At 52.7% G+C, this 20,743-nt stretch overlaps 1 protein-coding gene across 2 annotated transcripts in view; it reads left to right on the forward strand.

Annotated features, from left to right (window-relative positions):
* The window catches only part of KLHL29 (kelch like family member 29), a 288,515-nt gene that overhangs the window by 159,570 nt on the left and 108,202 nt on the right, over positions 1-20,743 (forward strand). The gene's annotated exons all lie outside the window — the stretch shown is intronic.

Consider the following 20,743-nt stretch of genomic DNA (forward strand, 5'->3'; position numbering starts at 1 on the left):
CAGGAGCCGGGCAAGGGGCCCTGCCTCCCTGCAGTCCAGGCCAGCCCCGGTGGCTCCTACAGAGGCAGGCAGCCACACTCTGCATCCTCCAGAGTCTTGGCTTCCCCGGAGCTGGGACCGGACAACCATTTTTGAGTGTTGCCATGGGTTTTACTTTCCATAAAGTCTCTCTCTGTCACTAACTTGCCGGAAGACAAGTAGGTGCCAAGGCCACTCATTATCCTATACCATGTGGATTAAATGCTATATAACGAGGGAAGTAACAGTGGGATTCCAAAGTGGCAATACAGGTGTCCGAAATCGGTAAACTGAGACGGAGCAAGTGCCCTTGGGGGCACCAGTGACTTGGGTTTGCAAGAGGGTACTGACCCTACCATTCATGAACCACGGGCCAGGTACTCTTGCATCCTTTGTCTCCTCTGAGCTCACCACGACATGCGAGGCCATCACTTTTATCATCCCGCCTTACCCGCTACGGAGGCCACCAGGTTTGTAAGAGCTGGTCTGAGGGTGAGGGTCCAGGACTCATCCCCGCCGCCGGCCCCAGGGGTGTCAGCTCCCGGTCATCGTGTCTCTTCTGGAAGAGGCGGCTCCAGCCTTGGCAATGGCAGCAGCCGCCGGTCTGTGTTGCTGAATGGAATGTGGAAATGCATGTCACCAAGGCTCTTGCCTGGCCTGAGGCATAGCTGGTCCCCCTCGAGCTGGCTGCTCAGAGCCCCTCCGGCAGCCTGAGCCTGCAGGGACAGGCCCTCGGCCGTGGCGGGAAGCCCAGTCACCCCACCCCACTGGCTCACCCGCACGGGGGCTCCGCAGGCCGCCTTCGCCTCGGCCAGCCATTCAGAGCCGCCTCCCAGGAGCCCTTCCAGGCCTGCATGCGTGTGCGTGTGTATGTGCGCGTGTGAGCATGTGTGTGTCTGGTCTTTTCTTTCCCTGCTTTCATAAAAGTTGCCAGAGAAGTTAAAGGCGGGGAGTCCCGGCCCGGCCATTGTAAGGCGGCCGTGGTGTTGGAAGGACGCGCTCCAGGTGTGCTGCGCCTTTGTCTCTGTGATTTTCAAAACTCCCTTTCAGGCCTGCTTCCCATTAATAACTGTGAGTGCTGCCGGCCACAGAGCCGTGCAGGCCGAGACAATGGAGCTATTGGAGGCCGGCTCCGAGCACACTAACATCGTGCTGCAGTGCCTTATTGATTTTATTTTTCCTGTTATGAAAACACCCCCCCACTGAGGCCGGGAGGGAAGGAATGTTGGACAGGGGAGAGGAGATGGAGGATTATCTGGGCACGCTGCCCCCAGATCCGCCAAACACTTTCCTCCCCTGGACACCAGCCCCGAGCACTGCTCCGACGCGGTGACCTCTGCCCGGTGGAGACAGCCGCCAGCCCCGCGGCCACATCTGGCAGGCGCTCTGCAAGGCCAGCTGTTGGCCATATGGAGAATGGCAGCCGTGGAGCTGCCTGCTGGGGGCTGCAGGTGGGAGGGAGCGGCGGGGCCCGGGAGGCCCCCTGGAAGGTGTGTGTCCTTTCAAGGATGGTGCCTTTTTAGGGACGGCGTCAGGGCTGCTCCTGGGGGCAAGGGTTTGGGTCTGCCAGGCAAGAGAAGTACAGGGACCCGGTGCTGGTGGCTCTCCTGCAAGGCTGGGCTGCCCACAGCTCCTGCTGTGCTCCAAAGCGGCTCAATGTTCACCATCCCCGGCTGGCCTGGCCCCAGACCACAGCCACAGGGGAGCAAAGGAACCCAGCCTCAGACAGAAAACAACAGCTGGGGCAAGGACGGGGCTGGGAGAGAGGGCGAAAGTTCATGCCTACCAGGACGGCCAGCTCCTTGAGAGGTGACAACAGAGGAACTAAATTCCGTTTCCAGCCCAGGCTCTGACCTGCGGGGCTTGTGTGATCACCCTGCCAACGCCCTGCCTGCTCGGGGAGCTCAGGAGTGCTGGGTGTGCAGGGGAAGGAGGACGTGCAGCCTCCATCCAGGGCACTGCTCTTCGATCGGGGCCGAGTGCCCTCTTCCTACTCTGGCCTGGCTGCTGCCCACCCTGAGGCCTGTCCCACAGCCCAGCTGTCAGACCCCGTGCCAAGGCCACATCAATTGACAGGTGTCTGTGGTTTCTCTGGTCAACAGTCCGAGTCTTTACTGAGCAGCCCAGGGCTGGCTCTTGCTCTCAGGGAACCCGTGGGCCAGTGTCTAATGAATCTGTGGCCTGGACAGTGTGACCAAATGATCCAAGAATGTCTCTCCCACTGAAGCTGTTGGTGGATGAGGCTTAGTGGAGTGGATGGAGCCAGACTGCCTGGACTTGAATTCCACTGCACCGCTCGCTAGCTGAGTGACTCCAGACAAGTTACCTAACCTCTGTAAAATGGGAACAGGTAGTTGTACCTGCCTGCTGGAGTTGTGGCGAGGGCCGCGTGAGTTAAAACCTGTGTCAAATGCTCAGAATAGACCGGAACCTGGCGCGTGGTGGTCTTGTGTCGGTGCTGTCATCACCCCATCATCCTTGTCACTGAGGTTTATGGGACAAGGCTACACGCCTGTAAGGAAAGGTGCTCATTTCTGACCTCCCTGAGAGGAAGAGAAAAGGCAAGACTTCAGATAGGAGACAGCAGTGGGCCCGCGCAGGTAAGGGAAGGAAGCTGTGTTTGAGTGACCGGGGCACAGATGACCTGCAGGCAGGAGGGAGCTGGTGGGCCCCAAATAGAATTGACAGCCAGGCGGTAGACGGAAGTGATTTTCAAGGTTTTTCAGCCTTGGCCCTTTCCTTAAAAGAAAGCCCAGTATGTAAACAGAGCGGAGCCCCCCTCTGGCAGAAGGTGGGTGGGTGAGGGAGCCATGTAGACGCCAGGAACAGAGCTGGATGTCCCTGCTAACCGGACTGTGATCAAGGCTGCTTAACTGTATCTACCAGGCTTCCTTGGGGAGGGATCTAGTGCCACGCTTAGGCCAGAGCCACCCCTGGAGACTCAGGGAAAGGAAGGGGGTTGGGGGCAAGTGTCAGCGCTGTCAGGCCTTAGTGTCCCCCTTGGCTGGGCATGGAGCAGGGTGGGGACATCACATGCTCTGGGGGCTGGGCAACCCCCACACACACATCCTATGCCACCACCCTGCCCCGCCCAGCCCCATGGGCCTGGACACCAGTCATCCCGGCTCTGGGGCCTGCCAGCTCTGTCGCAGCTCCTCAGGGTGGGGAGGCTGGCTGTGCTCCCAGCGGCTGGTCAGAGAGGTGATGACAATTCTTTCTGTCACCGCTGCCTTCAGGCCTGAGTTGCTTTTTCTGTTTCTTCATTTGTCTGTGGCCTGCAGATTCCTTGCGCGTTTTGATGAAAGGCTAGTTGGACAAGCACAGACTCCTGAGCCAGGGAAGACTGGGAGGGCCTGGTGGGCTACTCCACCCTCCCCCCCACACACACACACACACACCACTGCTCAGACCAATAAACTGCTTCCTGGGGCCTGAATTGGCTTACAAACCTTGGGACAAGTCCCAAAGCCCCAGTGGAGCAGAGCGACCACACTGTCCAGCCTGCTCCTTTTGCAGGTCAAAATAGTGAGACCCAAAGAAAACGCACCTTGCGGAGGTCACCTAGCAAATTAGAATCAGAACCAGCCTGGGCCAGCTCCTCTCCCCACCCCAGGCTGCTGGCAGAACGCATTCACCATGGTAACCGTGATTGCCGCATTGTTATGGTAACTTTTCCATCTTCTCATCCACCTAGCTGATAGCAAACAAGGGATCTCAGGCCAGAAAATGGGCATTCTTCCCTCCTGTGGTATACAGGTGGGGACATTTCAGCCACAGGTTATGTCGAGTCAGCATTTCACAGCTGGGGAGAGCAGCAAGCTCTTGACTGGGACAGAAGTGGGATTGAATCCTAGCTCCGCCACTTGCAAGCTGAGTATGTCCCTGTGCCTCAGTGTCTTTGGCTATAAATTGAGAATAATGACAGTATCTTCCTCCTAGGGATGTTGTGTGGATTAGTGAAATTGCTATGTGTAGAAAAGCTTAAAACACTACCCACCATCTGGTAAGCACTCATCAAAAGTTAATTTTAGAAAGTTAAACCAGAGATTGGGTCTACTCGAGTATCTATACATCTGGGGGGAAACCTGTCCCCCTGGTGGCTGGTGCTGGTGGCTGAAGAAAGGCTCACAGGACTGTCCCCAGCCAGGCTGGTGCAGCTCGAGGTGGGCCAGGATGCCTGCCCCACCGCCACGGGCTGTCTGGGCTCCCGATGGTTGAGGCCCCGGGGGAGGGTGCTGCTGAGGCTTGTCTGTGGGCTGCCCCAGTGCCCTGCGTCGCTGCTGCATGAAATTTAAATTATTCTCAGCAAACCTACTTGACAGATGAAACAGAAAAGGGACGGCTTCATGAAATGCAATTTTGTTCCTGAAAAAATGGACTCCACAGAATCCTCGCCGATGTCTGAGAGATGCACCGGGGGCTCTTTCCCTCGTGCTCAGGAGCACTCATGCTGAAACACTTCCATCGTCCCTCCGAGCTAAGCCCTCGAAAATAAATCTGGCTGGGAAGCCGGGTGACTTTGCCTGTGTCGCAGGCCCGAGGAGAACCGAAAGGGGCCGTGCAATCCACAAGATCCATCCTCGGAGCTCCAAACACCCCGGGGTTTGACATTTACAAGCATTTGGGGCTGTCAGGGTGGATATGTGTCATCACACAGATGACCCCAGAGGCGATGTCTTCCCCTGCACCCTGATTTCCCCAGGGAAATGCTTCTCTTGGGGGAGACGATCTGGGGTTTCTGCGGGGATCACGCGAACGATCTCAAGCCCCTCCCATCACGCGGTTCCGGGGCCCATGAATGGATAAAGGATGCTTCCGCACAGCACTCCCGTTTCTCTTGTCTTCACATTGAAAATCAAAGGCTGCTGAGTAGGCTCAGTTGGGAGAATCATTCAAGGCCCTTTCTTAGTGGATTTCCAGACTGCAAGTGATTTTATCCAGAAGACGGTTGCTTGCTCCATGAACGAGAATGTGTGATTTCCCCTGTGGTAAATTACCTGGGACCAATAACGCATTGTGAGACAACCCGTGCACATTAGTACTTAGCCAATGGGTTTTGCCTGCACTTTAACTTGCAGTTACGGTTTGGATTGTATATTAACTGACTTAAAACTCACGTGTCGGCCGGGCGCGGTGGCTCACGCCTGTAATCCTAGCTCTCTGGGAGGCCGAGGCGGGCGGATTGCTCAAGGTCGGGAGTTCAAAACCAGCCTGAGCAAGAGCGAGACCCCGTCTCTACTATAAATAGAAAAGAAACTAATTGGCCAACTAATATATATAGAAAAAAAAAATTAGCCGGGCATGGTGGCGCATGCCTGTAGTCCCAGCTACTCGGGAGGCTGAGACAGAAGGATCGCTTGAGCCCAGGAGTCTGAGGTTGCTGTGAGCTAGGCTGACGCCACGGCACTCACTCTAGCCTAGGCAACAAAGTGAGACTCTGTCTCAAAAAAAAAAAAAAAAAAAAAAAAAAAAAAAAAAAAAAAAAAAAAAAAAAAAAAACCCACGTGTCAGTCACAAAGTGTGTACTAAGTTGAAAAATGTCATGATTTCCAAATGACCCTTTTCAAAGCCTACAGTTTGGGGAGGTTAGACCTGAGTAGCCTGAACTTAAATTTCTGGCTAAGGGGACAAAAAGAGGGGGAGAAGATTATGTCTTTTGCCACGTTTGTAAGAGATGAGCTATAGTCTGGGCAAAACATCCATTCATGGATTCCAAAGTAAAGACATCAGACGACGTCATTGACTGGAGCTAGCTGGGCATATAAGTTAGCTTTTGCTGCTTGACAATCACCCCAAAACCTAGTGGCTTGCAGCCATAACAATTCTGTGGGTTGACTGGTCGGTTCTGGGCTGGGCTGTCATTTGTCTGTGGTCAGCTATAGGTTGGCTAGTGGCTGGGTGGTCAAGTATCATCTCACACATCTGCAGTTGGCCAACTTCTGGCCAAGGTTGCCTCTGTCCTCTGTGTGGCCTGTTACCCTCCTTGCAGCTAGCTCAGGCTCCTTCACATGGCAGTCTCCAGGTACCAAGAGCAGCAAGAGAGGAAGGTCAATGCACAAGTGTTTTTTTTAACTTCTGCCTAAGGCACATTTGCTAAAATCCCATTGGCCAATGCAAGAGGCATGGCCAAGCCAGACTCAAGGAATGAGCAAACAGACCCCACCTCTTGATGCAACACCAATCGCGAAGGGGCAGGTATCTAAGGAAGGGAAAAACCATGGTCCTTTTGTAATATACTCCCCAGTGTTTCCAGAATGTTTGTGTAGACAGCCGTTCACCTCCAGCTCTGGCCAAGGCTCATGGGCCTCAGGCAGAAAGGATGGGTCAGCCCATGTCTCTCACACGCCAGTGTGGTACTGTGGCCCTCACACACCTGTGCTGCACACGTCCCATCTACACGAAGCCCTGGCTGATGAGGTTTAAAAGACACCCAGCAAGGATTGCATTGGCTTAGGAGCAAGCTGTCCCGCTGGCCCCGGGGCCCCTCAGTCCTGAACTTCCAACACTTGATCCTGTCACTACCAGAGAGTAGGTGGGGCTGGGACATCGCTGTCTCTGGGACAGGCGCAAGGACAGGTGCTAACCTCCTGGTTTCAAATTTTAAAATCACCCCAATGAGACCACCTTCGTGGACTGTAACCAGTGAATTTCTCCCTGTGACAATCCACATGGGAAAACAAATTCCAAGGGAAAGACTTTCTGATGCGTCTGAAATCAGGAAAGGGAGCCAGGCACATGCGCAGATGTGGACAGCCCGCCGCTTCTTTCTCCCCAATGGGATAAATCCTGTGCACTTCCCAAAAAGCCCTTAGAAGGCCCTCTTCTTAAATTAAATTAGTTTTTTTGCAAATAGCATCATTAAAGATGAACATAAATCTACTTCTTATTCAGTTTTAATGGTTTTCCCTGTTTTGTTTAATTACTCATGTTGCAATTAAACAATTTTTTTTTCCTTGAGAAAGGACAGTATTTTAGCTGCATTATGGGTTAAATAGGCTTTGGAGAACTAGCCTAGGCATCTCATCACCATTTATAACATTGTTTTTTATAGGGAAAGTATGTTCCAAAATCTAAACAGCCAAATTACAAATGAACTTTCAGAACCCAACCCATTTGTTAACTGGGAAGTGTCTGTAATGCTAAAAATAACTCAGGGAAATAAACATAAAAAGGAGAGCTTAATGCATCTCGGTGTCATTTGCCTACCGTCAGCCCTACAGAGTTAATTTCACTGAGGAGAATGTCCTCCAAACCCACACTGACGCTATCCTTGTTCTACTCACTGTCACCATTCGGCCAGCCAGGCTGGCCTGAGCCCTCCAAAAGCACAAGCCGCTGAGCAGAGGCCCTGCTCAGGTTCCTGCCGCAGGGAGCTGATGTAACTTAGTGGATTACCAATCAGTTTCAACATTCCATTTGCTGCCCTAAAAGGAAGGTTTAGGAGAATTCCGTGTGCTACTCCGACTGCAGTCTCAACTAGTCGTGGCATATTAATTTGCATTGTGAATTTGCCTCTCTAGAACCCGTAGGCAAGAAACCTCATTTTCCTCTGGTAAATAAACAGCCCTAAGATCTCAGCAGAGCGTGTGGGCAGGGTGTCCGCGCGCGTGCACTCCGAGACTGCTGCCGCTCGCCCATCCTGCTGATGGGGGTAGAGTTCTGCTGGCCTGCCCCCCCTGCTCTGCTTCCTGGAGAAGGCAGGTGCACATTGTGCCCTCTCCGGGCACCACGAGGAGTCCTGGGAGCTGGGGTGGAGCAAGGCACACGTGCCAACAGCAAAGGCCAGCCGTCTGCCCGTCTCTCCCTTGACTTAAACTGCTGGCCGATGTTTGCCGCTGTTCCTTCTGTCGGCCGAGGCAGCCCATCTTTGCTAGAGCTGCTCCTGAAGCCCAAGTATCTTAGGCTAAGCTTGCTGTCCTCCATCCCCTACTCCTGCCCTCTTTTTTCTTTAGAAGGCACAAGGATCCTCCCTTGGCCCCTTCCTGGGCTTCCAGCAAGTGCTACTCCTTGCCCTGGCAGAGGGAGCTGTGGGTGGGTGGAGAATTCTGTCACTCGTGTCACACATCTCCCAACTTTGTTCACCCCTGGAGGGGTGGAGACTCAACACCTGGCCTCCCCTTGCCTAAAGAGGCTCCTGGGTTAGGGTAGAGAATGCGGGAACCATGGTGGGAGGATCCTAATCGCTCATCCTTTCAGAATTGATGGCTGTATTTTGAAAACATGGATTTGAATGACTGAGGGTGGCTGGCCTGGGGCAGAAAGGACAAACCCATGAACCCAGCTTCCTGGATGGCCAGAGCCTCAGGAAGGAGCAATTTGGTTCTGTCTCCACTGGTGGGGAGGTATGGGCCAGGGCCACAGCCCTGGCATCTCTGTGGGCATCTTTGTGATTCTAGAACAGCATCTGCCCGGAGGTTACTCCAGGGAGGCTTCTCTGGCTAGTCAAGGGGACACTCCAAGCATAGGATGGCCTTTTCACAAATTACAACAAACCCAACGGAGGCCAGGCTAACATTGAACATGATGCAGATTCCTGACCTGCTACTTAAGGAATCCCTGCTTCAGGTCAGAAGTGGCCCTCAGGCTGGCAGGTGGGGGTGGAGGGCAGGGTAGGAACAGGGAGGTGGGATGCCCAGGCTGGGGGAGAGCAGGAGAACTCGCCAGCCCGACAGAGAGACCCCTGGTCTGTGGCAGGTGTCGCTGCCTTGTCTGCCCAACGCCGATTTCCTCTCCCTCCTCCTCCCAGTGGAGCCCAGGTCTGTTCAGGCACCCACCACCTTGCATGCATTCAGGAAGGTGACCCCCAGCCCTGAGCCAGGCGTGAGGATCCCATTCCCCTTCCCAACAATGAGTTAGGAAAGGGTCACATGACCAGTTCTGGCCGATGGAATATGAGGGTAGTCCTGCCTGGAGCTTCTGGGAAAGGTTTGCTTGTTTTTAAGGAAGAGTCACAAGAAAAAAGTCATTTTTCTTCCTCTGGACATTGTCCTGTCTGGACATGATGCCTGGAACTGCTATAACCATCACGCTACGAGCCTGAGGATGAAGCCAACACACAAGGAGTGGAAAAAACAAGAGAGTTCCAGATACACAGAACCGGAGCCCTAAGGCTGCATCCTTCTGGGTTTCTCATTGTGTGAGCTAATACATTTCCTGGTGGCGTAGAAAATAAACACAAACAACCGCCTGCATTGCATGGACGGCTCCCAAGCAACAGCCGTGGACCCCTCCTTCTGTCTCCAGAGCTCCTGGCACATTGGTTTGCTGAAAACAGCTGCAATGACCTTTGTGTGTACCCTCTTCCTATTATTCATTCATCCCGGCACTTGCTGCTGCGTACTCAGACTCTGCTATCTGTTGCTTCCCTGAATGTCAACGCCAGGACACAGCTCACTGCCACCACACCCCTGCACGTCCGTGAGCGCGTTTCTGTGTGAGGGAAATCCACCAGCACACTGGCTACCTGAGCCATGAGGTCACTGGAGAGCTTCACACCACTGCCCACGTTAGCCAAGCTGCAGTTCCCTAACCACAGATATGACAGTCCCTCATACCCCAGGGCCTTTGCACTTGCCATTCCTCCTTTCTAGAATTCTTTCTAGAATTTTTAGTCCCTCTCTTGTCAGCCCAGAAAAGCTCCTATTCATCCTACAACTGATAGCCTAAGTGCTACCACCTCTGTGGTGGGAAAAAATAATTTTTTGCTGTTATTTCTCTGTTTCTCCCGTAATACTTTTGTTTATATTCCTATTATAATACCTGTAAAATTTATGGTACTTACCTATGTATTCATTTATCCCCGGACTAGGCAGTGAACTCTGTCAGAGTGAGCTCCCCTGAGGCCCCATGTACAGAGGTTCGCAATACGTGTTTGGGACAAGAATGAATGGATTTATACGTATGAATATTTATTCGTGTATTTAGCCCCTGTGGCTGAGTTAGGGAAGATGGATCCTTTGACATCGTCTCGACTTACCTGCTGACTGAGGGGGGAGCAGCTGCCAGAGAGGGAGCCATTTCCGTGGGGCCCACGGTGAAGACAGGACCTGTGCCCGTGAGTGAGGCGGTCTTGGCAGCACGGATTACATGTCACCAAGCCTTTTGTTTGGGTCCTGTCCCCTTCCCAGTCTCTCCCAAAGCATTAGGAGTCACAGCATCACAACCTTTTCCTTCAAGTAGTCACATTTTCCCAGGCTTTTTCTCCCTCCTGCCTGTAACTCTCTGCAGCTTTTTGCATTTCTTTGTTTTATTTAAGGCACTCGTGTGGTAATTACTTTGTTCCAGGCACTGTTCTAAGTACTTTGCCAACTCTAACTTCTTTAATCCTCGTTATAACTCTCTGAGGTGATTATCGGTGCCGCCGCGTCAGACGGGAGGAAGACTAAGGGCTGGGTGTGGTCCCGGCGGCCTTGCTGCAGGGTGCGGGCCTCAGAGCCCCGGAGAGCCCGGCCAGGGCAGCCCTCGGCGAAACCCGTTGAAGGAGCAACTGGATGAACACGCGTCCGGGAACATCGTTCCCCGATGCTAGTGACGCCACCTAAGGTGTGGCTCAGCCTCCCCGCAAGAGCAGTCTCCTTCATCAGTGGCTTCAAACGACCGACAAACGTCACCACCAGAAGGCGTGTGGGGTGACGTGGTCCAGCCCTGCACTCACAGATACCAGCTGCAGTTCTCTTCATTTTCTGTCTGACCAGGCAACCTTTTTACCTTAAGAGCCATGCCAGGTAGGAGGACGAAGGTGCAGGTTGCTTGGGGACCGTTGAGCCTTGGGGCCACAGACGTTCTCCCTCTCTCTCTCTTTCTCTCTGAGGGTTTCTTGTTTTTCTCCAAGACGAGCGCATGGCTGGGGTTTCCGCTGCACCGATTGCTGTCAGCCTGCGTTGGCTTTGTTCCGTCCCAGAAGGGCAGCCTAAGTCACCCTAGTCCACAGGTGTTGCCAGGGTGGGCTTGGAGACACCCACGTGCAGCGGGCAGGTCCCTCTTGCTTGTCCCTCAGTGATTCTCCAAGGATGGAGACCTGGGCTAGGAAGTGGAGACACAGCAGAATCGCTGGCCGGCCACCTGTGTGTGTCAGGGACAGAGCAGCGGTGACTTGCCACCGTCCTCCCTGAGCACTCAGCACTGCTTTGGAGGAGCAGAGAGAAGGAGGAGAAGGTCACTGTGGTTGTGGCTTTTGTCTCCAGGCCTCTGTATGGGGACTTCCCTGGGGTGGGGGAGGAGAAGCCCTATTTAGGGAGGCCACTTGGAGTAGTGAAAAACACCTGAGGCGGGGGTGAGGAGACCATGTTCAAGGCCCATCTCCACACCTGACTGGCCAAGAAGAGACTGCAAGGCAGTTCCCTGAGACTCAGTTTCCTTACCCATCAGCTGGGTACAAGAATGCCCACCTCAGTGGGCTACCGTGAGGTCTAAATGAAGAGCCAGGCAGCAGCGCTTTATAAAAACGATCGCCCTTATTTGTAGAGACAGAGCGTAGATTAGAGGTTACCAGGGGCTGGAGCGAGGAGGGGGGATGGCGAGCTATTGCTTAATCGGTAGAGTTTCTGTTAGGGGTGATGAAAAGGATTTGGAATTAGACAGTGGTAATGGGTGCCGACACTGTGACTGTAGTGAATGCCACCGCACGCTTGAAAATGGTAGAAATAGCAAATTTTGTGTTAGTATATTTTACCACCATAAAATATATAAATATATTTAATATAAATTAAATTTAAATATAAATATATAAATAAAAATATATAAATATAAAAATATATAAATAAATGCCCCACCATAGAGAGAGAGCAAAGTAGTATCTGTGTGTAAATTCAAGGACAGTTGCTGCACCGAGTCATTCCTTAAGAGAGATGGGATGTCAGCCACAGTGAGGGGAACGGAAGCCACCAAGTGATGGCAATTCTCACAGACAGCGTGTGCGTGACTGGCACAGAAGCCCTGTTGGGGCTCACAGGTGGCCCGACCGCAGAACAAGAGTTCTTGGAACTCCCTTTCGTTCCTCTCCGACGGCAGCCGCCCCGCAGGCTCCGGGCTGCCCAGCCGCAAGGTCACGGCCAAGCACCGTGGGAAGGCCAGGCCCTTGAGGAGGAGGGTCCTGGTGGATGCCAGAGCCACCGGGATGTGTCGTTAGGGTTGCTGCCAGCATCACCATTGTCATTGTCACTGTCACTCATATTTATTGAGTGCTCACTATGAACCAGCCACTCCCAGTGCTTTTGCCTGTGATAACCCATGTCATCCTCACATCACATGAGGTTGGAGCCATGACCATCCTCCTTACATAACCTCAAGAGGCTGTGCCATGCCCAGGGTCACACATCTCCAGAACCAGGCTCACGGCCTTTTCACGGTGCTACTCACAATGTGCAGACGCAGGCCTGCCTTGGGACACAAACAGCCCCTGCTTTCTCCTACTTCTGAGAAGAAGGTGATGGAGGAGGTAGGCTGTGGCCCCAGCAGCTCACCCGCTGGAGCACTAGATCCTGACCCACTCCGCCCTGCCCAGGGTCACCAGCCCAGCCAGGAGGGCCCAGCCTGGTGGACACACCCCCTGCGCTACCGTGGCCTCTCCCGTCAGAAATATGCTGAGGGTGTGATTTTTATCCCCCCACAATATTAGGCTGAGCAGATGATATTGGGCAAAATATATTGTACCCATAATTCATATTAATGGGAATTCAGTAGTGGCAACTTGTCATCTGCTGAGATTAGAAGGGAATACTGTGAACATTGTGTTATAAAGGCATTAAAAAGGCATTATGGATTAGATTCCACCGCACCACATCGTGTTCCTTGTAAATAATTGAGGAAGAAACTGGTGCTCAGAATTTGGGATTATCCATTTTTGAGATCCCAGCAGTTCCCTCACCAGGCTGATGGGGCCCCATTGATCTGACAGCTCACATGGCCACAGGGAAAGTCTGCACCTGGCGTGTCCAAAGGCTCCAGAAAATTCATATTACGTGTCTTCCCAGCAGAAATTAGTAACTGCCACATCCAACAATAGACTATGTATTTTTCCTGAAAATTCTTTCCACCTCCAGTCCCCGGAACTCTGGCTTCACAGCCAGGGCCCAGGCAGGCTCTCATGGCATCTGAGCCAGCAGCAGCCTTCCCACCACTGCTTACACCTGCCTCTGGCCCCCTCGGTGGCAAAGACTTGAGCACCAAAACATCCATGGCCAGATGCCTTGCGGAAGAGCCCTGGCCGGCCAACACCCATCTGCAGGTGGGCTTCTCAGTCCTGCTGTCCTGTCCGACTCCGTCACCTGCTGGCTGTGTGTCGAAATCAGAGGAGTGGCTGCCCCCAAGGAAAATCTGGAAGGAGACTCAGAGGAAGCACTGAGTCTCGCCCATCCCGCAGCTCTGGAAGAGCAGGTGAACTCTCTGGCTTGGACAGTTCAGAATCCCAGTATCTGACCCTGCCCGTCTAAGGACTCCAGGAGCTGAAGGAATTTTCCAGCGACCACTGACAACTTTGTGGGCCATTCTGAAGCAGTTGGCTGTTGGTAAATGACATGGTTTCCCCTTGTCCTAAGGGGTGTTGTTTGCTCTAGGATCTCCAATTTGACTTCTGCCCAACGGCATGCCCAAAAGTGACAAGAGAGAGGGGGAGGTTGCTGCAGTTTGAAAGGCAGTCGGGGCCAAGAGGTTGCTTTGCATGCAGGAAGAAAGAGTCAGGTTGGCCAGCCAGCCGCATTCATCAATCCTACTTGGGATACCAATTGCACACCAGCTATATAAACACTTAACACACCTCTTTGCCTGCGCAGCGATGGGATGTGGAGCCCAGACTCCAGATGCAGTCGGCCCAGCTTTGAATCCCGGCTCTTCCGCTTTCTAGCTATGTGACCTTTAGTGAGTTGATTTTCCTCGCAGAGCCTTGGTTTCCTCTTATATGAAATGAGATAATAATACCGTCTATTCATCTATTTCATTGAGTTGTGGGAAAAATTAAATGAATTAATAATACAAAGCACTTACAGCAGCGTCTGCTGTCTAGGATGGACGCTGTGAGCATGATCTGTTATCATCTATTACAACGGCCTTCCCTGCCTGGCCTTCTCCTCTCCACTTGTCTCTCTCCCTCAAGAAGGTGGGTCCTTGAGACAAAAGACCTTGTCTTCCTAGGTTTTTGCATTGCTAGCATCTCACATTTGCCTGTTATGTGCTCAGTAAACATGTGTTGAATTACCAAATTGAATTGTGGATAGAAGGTGTCGTCATGGAAATCCACTTGCTTTACTAAAAAATAGCTGTGCACTTTTGAAAATCACATTCTGCTTTTGCATGGCCATCTATTCTCATTTCAGAGACGCTGTGTGGCTGCCTCTTGTTCATGTGGCATCTCAGTGATAGTAGTCAATGGTCTGCAAATAAATTAAATGCATATTGAAATGCATGCAGCACCTCACTAATTATAGGAATCCCAATGTAAGGCAGTCTGCAGAGCCATTGTGAGCCTCCACGAAACGAGAAATCGTCTACTCCGTGTGATGGTCTCGGTTCCAGAACTCGTGCTCTGAATATGCCTGGGCTCCGGCTCACATTCTGTTTGTTGGTAGTTGTGCTTATAGTTGTTTTGTTGTTGCTGTTCTGTTCCTTTGTTGTATTTTTTAAACCATTTATGGAGAGCCAGGCACTGTGCCAAGAGCTTTACATGTTTTAGCTCAGTTCTTACAACATTCCCATGTGGTAAGTCTCTGGTTATCCCCATTTACACATGAGGAAACTGAGTTGTAGCAAGCCTGGGGAACCAGCTCCTAAGTGGTAGAAATGGGGTTTGAACGCGGACTTTTCGTACTTCTAAGCGTATGTCTCCAATCCCAGTTGTTTTCCCTAGATGCCTGCCCTTAGCTATCTGCCTGGAGCCTCAAACATAAAATGCCCGGACTCGAGCTCTACATGCTCAGCCCCAAACCACACTAGGGTCAGGGTTGCCTGCACGCCTGGCTCAGGGGTCAGGCCATCACCCACCCAGCATGCCAGCCAGAAGGCGCTGGCTCACTCGACTCTCCCCTCCCCCCGCCCAGCCTCATCACTGCCCACCCATGAACCAAGGCGCACCCTCGGAGATTTCTGGAGTCAGGCCCTTTCCCTCCAGTTCTACTTCTGCTGCCATAGTCCAGGGTCCTCTATCTCACCGAGGGGAGATAGCCTCCCCAAGCTTCCTGCCTCCTGTATGCCCACACTCTCACATTTTTTAAAATATGCAGTTCCTCTCTGCTTGCCCTGAAGGTCAAGTGGCTGAAGGGCCCCTGTGATCCCAACTCTGCTGACCCCACCAAGCCGAATCTCTCACCTCTGCACCCCGACCCCTTGAGTCCTACATCTCAGCCAGACATCAGTATCGCTCCAGTATGTCCAGCTGGAGCGTGTATGACCGCCCGGCACCGCCAGGGAGAGCATGAATGGTAAAGAACTCAGGGCAGCCTTGGGCTCCTATCATTGGTAAGTTGCTTAACCATTCTGTGGCCTCGTTCTCTTCATCTGTACAATGGGCATAATGTGTAGGAGTTGCATTTGAATTAAGAAAATTCTAGGTAAAAAAATCTAGCCAATTACTAGGCAAACAATAAGTGCCCAATAAATGCTGGTGACGGTGGTAAAATCTGAGTTCTGTCCTAAGGATAAATTCCTGGGGGCTTATTTTTTTAAAAAAAAAAAAAAGAAAGAAATGGACTCAGAGCTGAGAAAACTGGAAGGATGGCATTTAAACAGTGACATCTTGCTGGTTTCTCCCATGTTCTTCGGAGGGAGTCAGACACCTCCTGCCCTGTGGCGCAGCTCGGGTAAGCTTTGGCCTTTCGGTGTACGTGGCTGGTCCTCCCTTCGAGTCCCCACCCTTTCCTGACCCTGCCTTCCCTTCCACCATGTGGCACATCACTTGGATTATTTTTCATTTATTCAGTCAACAAATACCATGTTTTGTTTACTTAGAAGGTTCCTAACGGTCCAGCTGGTTTGGGGTGGACTTCTGAGAAGGCAGCTTCCCTGTTGTCCAGTGACCCATTTGTGATGCAGGATCGGCCAAGTCACAGGCAGTGACAGCTGATCCACTTTCTGCTGGGCCCACACACCTGATGCAGCTCCGTGCTGCTCTAAGCGCTGGTGTTCACCTCCCGAGCTCGGCCTTTGCACACTGGTTAAGCGGGTTGCGTCCGATCACCTTGAGGGTAGCTGGGCTCCCCTCTGGCTGCCGCCCGGCCCCGCTGCCTTGGACGCCGCACCGGGGGTCTGGAGCCAGAGGCCTTGCTCAGGGACGGCACAGCCGGCCTCACGCCTCCAGTGACTCTCAATGCCAGCAGTTTGCTCATCAGGGCAGGCCACAAAACAAGGAAGAAAAATCTTTTTAGACTGGAAAAATAGGGCTGCTGCTGTTTTATGGTGGTGTGGTTTATGGTTTTCAAACATTTTAATTAGTTTCATTTTTTAATATAAATGCACCCTGATGTTTTGTGCAGGAAGGGCACCGTTCTTAAAACCTCAGAAATAAAGTAGGAAAACGACAGATTGGCTATTAAAGCGTCACACTCAGATGTGTTATTATTATTATTGTTATTTAACATTTCTAAAAGCCAATCCTGAGCCAGAAGTAGGGGTGAGGGTGAGAAGGTTCAGAGGTCCCTACACCTGGGAGTGGGTGGCTCGGGGGATTGGTGGTTGCTTTCTTGACTGCATGAGATTGTCCTACCCCACAGGGAACTTCTCAGGACACCCGTCATCTGCTCGTAGGCCAGAAGACACGGTTGGGCGGTCTAGGCTCTGTGCTCCAGCCCTGTCCTCTACTCACCTGTGAACTTGCTGGGACTTCCCAGCTCTCCTCCCTGTCCCCTCCAGCTAGGGTTTTGAGCTATATTTTAGGACAGGCCACTTCCAAAGGAACCCGTCTGGTCTTTACAGTGATTCGAATCGGTGAGACAGCAGAGTTTCACTTGCAGGGCACTCTCTATGCAGTACGTTAAGTAATGCCCTGCCCCCAGAATATATGGCCACCTGGAATCTCTAAATGTGGCCTTATTTGGAAATAGGGTCTTTGCCGATGTGTTAAGGGAAGGATCTCAAGATGAGACCATCTGGATTAGTGTGGGCCCTATATCCAATGATGGCTGCCTTTAAAAGGGAAATGAGCACGAGATCTGACTCACAGACAGACCAAGGAGGAGGCCGGGTGCAGATGGAAGCGGAGAATGGAGTGATGCTCCCACAAACCAAGGAACCCCTGGAGCCACCAGCAGCTGGAAGAGGCCAAGGAATCTCACCTAGAAGCTTCAGAAGGAGCATGGCCCCACCAGCACCTCGATTTCAGACTTCTGACCTCCAGAACTGAGAGAGAATAAATTTCTGTCATTTAAGCCACCCGGGTTATGGCCATTTGTGGCAGCGGCCCCAGGAGACTAATGCACTCCACGGCAGCGTCTCTCCCTGGCGTCTCCTTAGAGGAGGCCGGCCGAGCGGGGCTGGTCTGTTGCACAGGACGCTCGGATGCTGCGAGTGAGGCGGGAGCAGGCTGACCCGCCGACCTCCTCTGTGCTCAGTTGAAATGAAACACCATCACACCTTTTCCCTCCGTGTCGAAAAATGTTTCTACAAGCTTCCTAATGACCACCTGCCTGCTTCCTGTAACATATGGACTCCAATTTGGAAAAGTTTCAAAGGGCAATTAAAGCGAGAAGCTACAGTCCTCCCACGCCCCTCTCGGAGCCCGCAGCAGCATCCCTCCGGAATGGGAAGGTTCAGGGGCCGCGGGTGCGTGCGGCGGCGCCTATAAAGAGGTGCAGATTTATGAGTATGGGAGAGACGCTTAATGTGGCCTCCATTTAAAGTGAGCTGACGTCGGGTCTCTTGTGTAGCCGGAGTAAGAAGTGGGGGTGGACGTGCCCTGCGGGTTACTCCCCTGGCAGGAGACTCTTGATCAAACCCAGAGCGCCACCAGGGAAAGGCTTTGAGTCAAAAACCCCACACAAGCCAAACAAAAGCTCCAAGCACCAACCACTCCCCTCTTCTCATGGACTTCAATTCAGAAGAATATTCTCTGCTGCCTTCTCTGCTCCTCTCTGTCTCGTTGTAATTGAAAGGAGGAACATGTGGCAGATCCATGGACGTGGTCACTCCTCACCCTCCAAGATTGGGCTTTGACCGCCGTTACCTCTAGCAGGTCATTTTACAGAGTTCCAAGAAGGAAGCGATCCCCATGATCGGAGGTGGACCCCCTCCGAGCAGAAATCCTCCACAAAGCCACATGCCCACCTAGAGGAAACTAAACCCAAATATCAGCTGAGGCTTACAGGCCTATTTTAGAAGACAAGAGAATCCCAGGCAGGCTCCAGCCGGACTGCCAGGTCTGTGCTGTGTTTTTTCCCCAGCTGCTCCCCGGAGTCTGGGTATGAAATTAGATTGCAGCCCACTTGTTTACCCAGCTGTTGCTGGCAGCCCAGAGCCCGTACTGGGGCCGGCGTCAGTGCTGCTCAAAGGATATTTATTCTTTAACCGCTCGGGGATCGGCAGCAGAGCCGCGTGCCACGCTCCTGGAGGAAGGCAGCCTCCTCCCAGCCCGGCCCTCTGGGGATCAGAACGGCAGACACCCTGGGAGTAGGGAGGCGCCGCGTTCGGAAAGCATTGGCTCTGCCCGGCAGCCTTCCCGCTGGTCATTTAGGTCTTGGAAGTGATGTAATGACATGAGTGTGATTTCTTCGGAGGAACACATGAATGGTTTGAGCTCGTCACATCCCACCAAGCCTTTGACGACACTGTAACCCCAAACTGGCAGTGCTGGAGAAAGTCCCTGGGCGTACTCTGGGCACAGAGCCTGGGGCGGGGGGGTGGGGGGGTGGCCGTGCAGAACAGAGAAAGTCAAGGGGCACAGCAGTTGGTCTAGAAAGTTACACTCACCCTTTAAAACAAGGAGATTAAGCAGAAGACACGGGCCGTGGTACCAGACCCAAGAGTAGGAAGTGGGCTCGGACCAGGTACGCACAGGCAGAGCAACGCCGGGTAGGCTGAGCAAGTGAACGAAGTGGCTCGGGTGGCCCAACCTGCAAGTGACTGCTCCGCAAGAAACCGTGCCTGTGAAGGTCAGGGCGTTTCTCCCAAGCGCGCGGCAACATGGCAGCTGAAATCGGTATAAGAAAGGAGATAGATTACAGGAGGTGGAATCCGTTACTGAAAGATTCTTGGAGTCTAGCAGCGATAGCTGCAGCTCACTGCTAACCGGGAGATTTATGTGACAAGATTATCGATGGTATTAAGCACATTTAGAAGAGAGGATTATACCTACTTCTGGGTCAGTTCTGTGCCACCAGGTCCCGGTCTGGCCAGCGCGTTAACAGATGGACTGCCGTCTGCATGAAGGTGAAGCTAAACATTTGCTCAGATGATGAGTTCAACGCTGGGTGGCTAAGTTCAAATCCAAGGGAAGGATCTGGCTTTGGGCCTCTGCCAAACCTTAGGGAAGCTCTATTTCCACCTCCTCCTTTCTCCTCCCCAGGTCCCCACCCCCTCCCCCACCCCTGCTAGCCTGCCCAGATTTTTGGCTTGGTGAACTCCCTCGCCAAGAGGAGGAGACCCATATGTAACTGAAGCAGGAGGGCGGTGTGGGGAGCTCCGAGGGGTGATAGGAAGCAGGCTATGCCAAGCCCACCAGCCGCCCTCCCAGGAATGAACGTCTGAGCAATAGCAGACTGACCTCGAGGGAAGGAGGAGCGCTTTGCTCACTCCACCACCGGGGAGAGTTTAAAATTAGACCAGGCAAAGCTCAGGAGACTAGGCTGTCGGGAGCAGTCCTCAGTGGCCTTGGGAAGGGGTGGCTGTGGGTGGCTGACCGGCTTTTCTCGGCCCCGACATTCGAGCCTCGCCGGGAGCCGGGACTGTGCAGTCTGAGGGCGAGTGGGAGGCCCCGGGAAGGCTTAACTACCCAGGGACACCCCAGCCCCTCTCAGGAATTGTCACAGAACCCCTGAAGTGGTAAGCAGAGCTGAAAGTGGGCATGACCTCAGAAAATGCTACTTTAAAAAAAAAATTGTGGTATGCTATCCGTAAAGTAAAAGTCGCCATGTTGAAGTGTACGCAATGCAGCGGCATTTAGTACATTCACGAGGTTGTGCGACCGTCACCACTCTCTAGTTGCGGAATACCTTCATCACCCCAAAAGCAGTCCTCATGCCCAGTGAGCGGTCTCACCCCATGCCCCTCTCCCTAAAAGAGCAAGGGTAATGGGATGACCTTGGGAAAGGGCCTTAGCTGCCGTGGTGGGAGGGAGAAGGCCTCGTGCTTGGGTGCGGGTTTGGCCTGAGCAACAGCACTCTGTATTTAGTTGTCCAGACTCTCTCTCTGTCCCCCCTGGGCACTGCCAGTGTCTTGTTCCTCTCTGTGACCCCGGCTCCTAACACAGCAGGGGGCACATCTAAGCCTCGGCAACATTTGCTGGCCCGAAGGATATAAAACCAGTAATTCAGTAGCCGATATGCTACTTCTTATTGTTTGGGGATATAACTCTTTGTCCCCAAGTTGTCATACTTTTGATCCCTGCGCAGAAAGCAGCAAAACCCAGAGTAGGAAGAAAAGGCCTTTCATGTCGCTCCTTTTAATTAGACGCCCTGTTAAATTGCAGCAGTTTTGCACTGTGGTTCCCTCTCAGCGTGTTGAGAAGCTCTGAAGACGCTCTTAACCAAGGAAGCCAGGAGTTCATTTTATTCTTTTCCTCGTTATTTTCTTGCGAAGGCCAATTTAC

The sequence above is a fragment of the Microcebus murinus genome, chromosome 3 (assembly GCF_040939455.1).
Source record: "Microcebus murinus isolate Inina chromosome 3, M.murinus_Inina_mat1.0, whole genome shotgun sequence".
In the NCBI taxonomy this organism is placed as follows: Eukaryota; Metazoa; Chordata; class Mammalia; order Primates; family Cheirogaleidae; genus Microcebus; species Microcebus murinus.